The 8,139-nt window shown below is 43.7% G+C and overlaps 2 protein-coding genes across 5 annotated transcripts in view; one reads left to right on the top strand and one right to left on the bottom strand.

Moving 5' to 3' along the window:
• The window catches only part of LOC124034708 (BMP-2-inducible protein kinase-like), a 478,039-nt gene that overhangs the window by 231,414 nt on the left and 238,486 nt on the right, over positions 1-8,139 (top strand). The window lies entirely within an intron of this gene.
• LOC124034709 (ras-GEF domain-containing family member 1B-A-like) overlaps positions 1-8,139 on the bottom strand; it is a 158,129-nt gene that overhangs the window by 48,206 nt on the left and 101,784 nt on the right. The window contains exon 1 of one of the 2 annotated variants that reach the window (XM_046348188.1): positions 4,097-4,360. The exons of the other annotated variant lie outside the window; for it this stretch is intronic. The gene's annotated coding sequence lies outside the window, so the exon portion shown is untranslated. Of the gene's footprint in view, positions 1-4,096; positions 4,361-8,139 lie in introns of those variants that run through there. 2 annotated transcript variants of the gene reach the window in all.

Here is an 8,139-nt window from a genome sequence, read left to right as displayed (position 1 = left end):
TCCTTGTCATAGGCCATGATATGGAAGTAAAAGGGTAGTGACATGGTTTAGGTAGTGATTAGTGACAAACTACAATCCCACATGACAACAAAAATAAATAATGTATACAGTTTACTGTACAATTCTGTCATCAATTGTATTATTCTGTAGAATAATATACTAAACACTGTAGAATCAATCGTGTGTAGTACTAAATATAGAATTTTGTAGTATACTATAGTAAATACACTAGTATTTAGTAGTACTAGTATTCACTACTACAGAAATGTCCCCGATAACACTAGTCTGCGAAAACATTTTAACTATAGTGAATACTACCCTGCCCATTCTCATCTATCTATCTATCTACCTACCTCACTATCTACCTACCTCACTATCTACCTACCTCACTATCTACCTATCTACCTATCTACCTACCTCACTATCTACCTATCTACCTACCTCACTATCTACCTATCTACCTACCTCACTATCTACCTATCTACCTACCTCACTATCTACCTACCTACCTCACTATCTACCTACCTACCTCACTATCTACCTACCTACCTCACTATCTATCTACCTACCACTATCTATCTACCTACCTCACTATCTACCTACCTCACCTACCTACCTACCTCACTATCTACCTACCTACCTCACTATCTACCTACCTCACTATCTACCTACCTACCTCACTATCTACCTACCTCACTATCTACCTACCTCACTATCTACCTACCTCACTACCTACCTACCTACCTACCTACCTCACTATCTACCTACCTACCTCACTATCTACCTACCTCACTATCTACCTACCTACCTACCTACCTCACTATCTATCTACCTACCTAACTACCTACCTCACTATCTACCTACCTCACTACCTAACTACCTACCTCACTATCTACCTACCTCACTACCTATCTACCTACCTCACTATCTACCTACCTATCTACCTACCTAACTACCTACCTAACTACCTACCTAACTACCTACCTAACTACCTACCTCACTATCTACCTACCTCACTACCTACCTACCTACCTCACTATCTATCTACCTCACCATCTATCTACCTCACCATCTATCTACCTCACTATCTACCTACCTACCTCACTATCTATCTATCTATCTACCTACCTACCTATCTCACTATCTACCTACCTCACTATCTACCTACCTCACTATCTACCTACCTCACTATCTACCTACCTCACTATCTATCTACCTACCTCACTATCTATCTACCTACCTCACTATCTATCTACCTACCTAACTACCTATCTATCTATCTACCTACCTACCTACCTATCTCACTATCTACCTACCTAACTACCTACCTCACTATCTATCTATCTATCTATCTACCTACCTACCTACCTACCTACAGGTTATGGAAAATGTGCTCGTTTTGTATTTCTCCAGTAGGTTTCCTGAAGGAAAAAGACCTCACTTCTATGTAAAAGATGATAGAACAAAAGCTACAGTAATTACTGCAGTGTACCACTACTATTTTCTTTACTCAAGTATTTATACTTTTTGCAGACTTCAGTCACTGACAGTGAGACCATCAGTTATCCTGGGCTGTAAAACAGTACACAGGAAATCCTATTCCCACGCCTCAGGCCTGGGTGGAGTCATGCAGAGAGAGAGAGAGGTTTGGCCCTAAACAGAGAGTACACAGTGGCAGAATATCTGACCACTGTGACTGACCCTAAACAGAGAGTACATAGTGGCAGAATATCTGACCACTGTGACTGGCCCTAAACAGAGAGTACACAGTGGCAGAATATCTGACCACTGTGACATAGTGGCAGAATATCTGACCACTGTGACTGGCCCTAAACAGAGAGTACACAGTGGCAGAATATCTGACCACTGTGACTGGCCCTAAACAGAGAGTACACAGTGGCAGAATACCTGACCACTGTGACTGACCCAAAATTAATAAAAGCATTGACTATGTACAAACTCAGTGAGCATAGCCTTGTTATTGAGAGGCAGTTGAAGGCAGACCTGGCTCTCAAGAGAAGACAGGCTATGTGCACACTGTCCGCAAAATGAGGTGGAAACTGAGCTGCACTTCCTAACCTCCTGTCAAATGTATGACCATATTAATGCATCCCAACTGGGCTTGCCAAACCACACATCCCCTTTTTAAAAAACGAGAAAAAAGTGGAAATAATATTTTGTCTATTATAAGACGTCATAGCCAGTATACACTTCCTCAACATAGTCTAATTTAATCTAAGATTACTCAAGAAATCTGTCATTCATTTTTTAAACGTTTTTGCCAAAAGACATCTTAGTTGCCTCTAACTAAGATGTTTGGTGCAATGTTTTTCAATAATAATTTTTAAAAAAGTGGATTAAAACCAGTCTCTCGTTGAACGACAAAAGACTTTCTTGTAGAATCCCTACTGTTGACCAATCACCGATAAAACGGGACGTAGTTTGCCTCCATGAATAACAATGCTGTGTCGCCGAACAGTGAAAAACAACCCGAAGTCCAACATGAAGGGAAACGTCACAAAATGTCGTCATAATATATGCAAATGCCTTTAGAGACACATTTCCCTTCAGATTATTACACAGAGACACAAAGAACACATCCAATGTTGATTAACTCCCGTATTAACTCCGAAATCCCGCGAGATCACAGCGAGATCACAACAGCAAGATTTGTAAAAAAAAGGGCAACCGGTGAATGTTAATGTATGGGCTTTATTGGCATGGGAAACATATATGTTTATATTGTGAAATAAATGAATAAACATGAAACAGTAAACGTTACGCTTACAAAAGTTACTAGAATAATAAAAAGACATTTCATTATTCATTACCAAGGACTTTACACCTATGTAAAGTCCTTGGTAATGAAAGAGAGGAGAAGATATACAACACTGTCTATAGACATAATGACATTTTGGAAATGTCTTAATTATGCTGAGAACTTTTGTAAGCTGTAACGTTTACTGTTTCATGTTTATTCATCTATTTCACTTGCTTTGGCAATATAGACATATATGTTCCCCATGCCAATAAAGCCCATACATTAACATTGAAATGGAGAGAGCGAAGCGAGATGAGGGGGAGAGAACAGGGACGAGAAGGGGATTCTTGGAGGAGCCTAAATAAACAGATCCCCCCCCCCCTCCTCCCTTAGTTAAATAATCTAAAACATGAACAAATGTCACTCACCTACAGCATTAAGAAATATAATCGGAGATTAAGAACTAGATATCGTTGGTTCACCGGCTGAAGTCTGGGAATGGGGGCTAAGGGAAACCTATCTATAGCGATTTTTTTTAACTAAACCTTGTAGTTAAGAAAAGGCCATGGACGGGACCCTGATGAGGAGGTAAATAAAAACAAACCACCTAGGTAGTAATGTAAACGATATCATGTTAGAAAACAGGTCCCGTTATAAAGTACATTCTGCGCTTTAGTGAGGAAAACACTCTTAAATACAGCAACAATACCATCAACCTGTTTCCGCATAGCCAGTCATTGCAGTAGACAGAAGAAGTGACTGCTGTGTGTTTTAGTCCAATCATACTAGCATAGCATACAACCTACCTAGGTCCCATGGGTTGACCAGTGGCTCCCAACAAGGGATACTAGGACCCCTGGGGGTACTTAAATGTAAATGTAAATGTAATTGAGAAGACTCAAGAGACCTTAGGTTTACTAGAAAAAAAATGCACAAGAGGGGGTACTTCATGGGTACTCTGGGCAGAGGGAAAGGAATCAGTTGATGGTACACTGAAAACCACTGAGTTTGACAACTATTTTTTTAATGTTCATTTATTAGGCCACAAATCTATTCCGTATATTCATCAAAGCAGAAAGAATGAATCAAAATAAACCCCTATAGCGCTTGAATCGCAACAAAACTCACAAGTCAGACGCAGTAAAAAACGAACGCAAAATACACCCCCCCCCAGAAACAGCAACCTACACAGTTGACTGCACACATCGCCGTCCTCTCAGAGCGCACAGAACACCTAGGCATATGGTGAAATTATTCCCAAAATAAACTCTAAAGCAAATAGATAAAATCCCAATATTTACACCAGAGTAGACAATAAAAAGGAAAATATCTCACCTCAGAATAAGTACCTGCAGAATCCTTAATATATCTTTCCCACTAGAATAAAACGAGCACTTTCTCCAATGAAACCTGTGAGCTTCTACTGATATTCAGCCGCAGGTTTCCTCTGTCCTTACATTCAGCATATCCACTTGCAAATCACGAGTAGAAGGAACGTGTGTTCACGGTTTTCACAAGGCTTGACGGAGTTCTTAATATAACACACAATCATCCACAGTCATATTGCAGCGAGACTGCGCAGCGGAGATCCTCACTCCAAACGTGTTGACTTGTTTGAGCTGAAGAAACCGGGAAAGTCGACTAATGACTTGACGATACCGCAGGCCAGCCAATCAGAGACGAGAAGGAGCTTGCAGGGGGACTCGCTCACTTATCAATGAGCAAGTTCGTTTTGCATAGCCCTGTGCCCCGGGAGTGAGGAGTGTGTACATTTTAGACCTTTCCATTGGTCCTCAAGTGACCCTTTACTCACCCGGGGCAATGGTCCATGCAAAACGAGCGCTCTTTTGCAATTTTACGCATCATGATATGCGATAATAAATGAAAAACCCTTGAACACACGCATGTCATTGTAGATCCAATAATAAACTGTCGTGAATGGTGTCTCAAAGCAATGTTTTCTGGGGACTAAACAGTTGTGACATTCATTCATTGTTGAAATAATTTTATGTGAAGATTCTTGAAACAAGCACCCGCAAAATATAGTTTAGTGTAATTTATCCAAACATGAATAACGAAGCATTTTAGGCACTTTTGTGTGTCCTAGTCTATGGGATTTGCAGATGGCATGACAGACTGTTTAATACTCATGTGTTATTACCACCGTGCAGACATGTTGGCAAATGTATTAAAAATAGAAAACAGAAGCACCTTATTTACATAAGTATTCAGACCCTCTGATATGAGACTCGACATTGATCTCAGCTGCATCCTGTTTCCATTGATCATCCTTGAGATTTTTATACAATTTGATTGGAGTCCAACCTGTGGTAAATGTAATTGATTGGACATGATTTGGAAAGACACACACCTGTCTATATAAAGGTCCCACAGTTGACAGTGCATATCAGAGCAAAAACAAACTATCCGAGAGTTTGAAGGAATTGACCGTAGAGCTACGAGACGGGATTGTGTCGGGGCACAAGAAGGAGTTTGGAACCACCAAGACTCTTCCAAAAGATGGCCGCCCGGCCAAACTGAGCAATCCGGGGGGAGAAGGGCCTTGGTCAGGGAGGTGACCAAGAACCTGATGGTCACTCTGATAGAGCTCTATTGTGTTCCTCTGTGGAGATGAGAGAACCTTCCAGAAGGACAACCATCTCTGCAGCACTCCAACAAGCAGGCCTTTATGGTAGAGTGGCCAGACGGAAACCACTCCTCAGTAAAAGGCACATGACAGCCCGCTTGGAGTTGCCAAAAGGCACCTAAAGGATTCTCAGACCATGAGAAACATGATTCTCTGGTCTGATGAAACCAAGATGGAACTCTTTGGCTTGAATGTCAAACATCATGTCTGGAGGAAACATGGCACCATCCCTACGGTGAAGCATGGTGGTGGCAGCATCATGCTGTGGGGATATTTTTCAGCAGAAGGGACTGGGAGACTAGTCAGGATCGAGGGAAAGATGAACGGAGCAAAGTACAGAGAGATCCTTGATGAAAACCTGCTCCAGAGTGCTCAGAACCTCAGACTGGGTCGAAGGTTCACCTTCCAACAGGACAACGACCCTAAGCACACAGCCAAGACAATGCAAGAGTGGCTTTGGTACAGGTCTCTGAATGTCCTTGAGTGGCCCAGCCAGAGCCCGGACTTGAACCGGATCAAACATCTCTGGAGAGACCTGAAAATAGCTGTGCAGCGACGCTCCCCATCCAACCTGACAGAGCTTGAGAGGATCTGCAGAGAATGGGAGAAACTCCCCAAATACAGGATTGTGAAGCTTGTAGCGTCACACCCAAGAAGACGTTTAAGTTCAGTAATTCAAACATAAAAAAAAAACACAAAAAAACAAGCACACATAAAACCTAAAAGCGATTCATTCACATGAATAAAATCATGGAGGATAACACGAAAATAAAGACGGGGACTTATTTCCATTGTGGTCCTCTTGAGACAAGATGGCTGAACAAGATCCAACACAGTACGGCAGTGAAATAATCAAAGAAAAACAGTTGTTTTCACACGTAGTTCTACATCCTGGGCTTTTGGACCGGACTGTATACTACGTCCCGTCGTTCTTCCTGCGTAAAGTAATGCCCTTAAGTCTGCCGCCACACTGGCACGTTGAGAACGGATACCAAGTTAGAAATGGGATGAATTATTTTCTCATTGGTCATGTGTGCGTGCTGCTCTTTTCTCATTGGTCAAGTGTGTGTGTGCTGCTCTTTTCTCATTGGTCATGTGTGCGTGCTGCTCTTTTCTCATTGGTAAAGTGTGTGTGTGCTGCTCTTTTCTCATTGGTCATGTGTGCGTGCTGCTCTTTTCTCATTGGTCAAGTGTGCATGCTGCTAATTGGTCAGTGTGCATGCTGCTCTTTTCTCATTGGCCAGTGTACGTGCTGCTCTTTTCCCATTGGTCAGTGTGCGTGCTACTCTTTTCTCATTGGTCAAGTGTGCGTGCTGCTCTTTCCTAATTGGTCAGTGTGCGTGCTGCTAATTGGCCAGTGTGCGTGCTGCTCTTTTCTCATTGGTCAGTGTGCGTGCTGCTCTTTTCTAATTGGCTAACATATCTTGTCGGCCCGTCAAAAGTTACATTCATACAAACTTTTTTTTGTCCGTGAAAAAGGATGGACATTTTCTGGATAGGGTTGAATCATCATCATCATCTCTGCTGTCCACCAATGTATTTCTCCCATTGAGGCAGGGTAGCCTAGTGGTTAGAGTGTAGAGGAGGCAGGGTAGCCTAGTGGTTAGAGTGTAGAGGAGGCAGGGTAGCCTAGTGGTTAGAGTGTAGAGGAGGCAGGGTAGCCTAGTGGTTAGAGTGTAGAGGAGGCAGGGTAGCCTAGTGGTTAGAGTGTAGAGGAGGCAGGGTAGCCTAGTGGTTAGAGTGTAGAGGAGGCAGGGTAGCCTAGTGGTTAGAGTGTAGAGGAGGCAGGGTAGCCTAGTGGTTAGAGTGTAGAGGAGGCAGGGTAGCCTAGTGGTTAGAGTGTAGAGGAGGCAGGGTAGCCTAGTGGTTAGAGTGTAGAGGAGGCAGGTAGCCTAGTGGTTAGAGTGTAGAGGAGGCAGGGTAGCCTAGTGGTTAGAGTGTAGAGGAGGCAGGGTAGCCTAGTGGTTAGAGTGTAGAGGAGGCAGGGTAGCCTAGTGGTTAGAGTGTAGAGGAGGCAGGGTAGCCTAGTGGTTAGAGTGTAGAGGAGGCAGGGTAGCCTAGTGGTTAGAGTGTAGAGGAGGCAGGGTAGCCTAGTGGTTAGTGTAGAGGAGGCAGGGTAGCCTAGTGGTTAGAGTGTAGAGGAGGCAGGGTAGCCTAGTGGTTAGAGTGTAGAGGAGGCAGGGTAGCCTAGTGGTTAGAGTATAGAGGAGGCAGGGTAGCCTAGTGGTTAGAGTGTAGAGGAGGCAGGGTAGCCTAGTGGTTAGAGTGTAGAGGAGGCAGGTAGCCTAGTGGTTAGAGTGTAGAGGAGGCAGGGTAGCCTAGTGGTTAGAGTGTAGAGGAGGTAGGGTAGCCTAGTGGTTAGAGTGTAGAGGAGGCAGGGTAGCCTAGTGGTTAGAGTGTAGAGGAGGCAGGGTAGCCTAGTGGTTAGAGTGTAGAGGAGGCAGGGTAGCCTAGTGGTTAGAGTGTAGAGGAGGCAGGGTAGCCTAGTGGTTAGAGTGTAGAGGAGGCAGGGTAGCCTAGTGGTTAGTGTAGAGGAGGCAGGGTAGCCTAGTGGTTAGAGTGTAGAGGAGGCAGGGTAGCCTAGTGGTTAGAGTGTAGAGGAGGCAGGGTAGCCTAGTGGTTAGAGTATAGAGGAGGCAGGGTAGCCTAGTGGTTAGAGTGTAGAGGAGGCAGGGTAGCCTAGTGGTTAGAGTGTAGAGGAGGCAGGGTAGCCTAGTGGTTAGAGTGTAGA

This window comes from Oncorhynchus gorbuscha, linkage group LG04 (assembly GCF_021184085.1).
Source record: "Oncorhynchus gorbuscha isolate QuinsamMale2020 ecotype Even-year linkage group LG04, OgorEven_v1.0, whole genome shotgun sequence".
Lineage (NCBI taxonomy): Eukaryota > Metazoa > Chordata > Actinopteri > Salmoniformes > Salmonidae > Oncorhynchus > Oncorhynchus gorbuscha.
The sequence above is the reverse complement of the archived record's forward strand: the minus strand, read 5'-3'. Positions and strand labels throughout refer to the sequence as shown.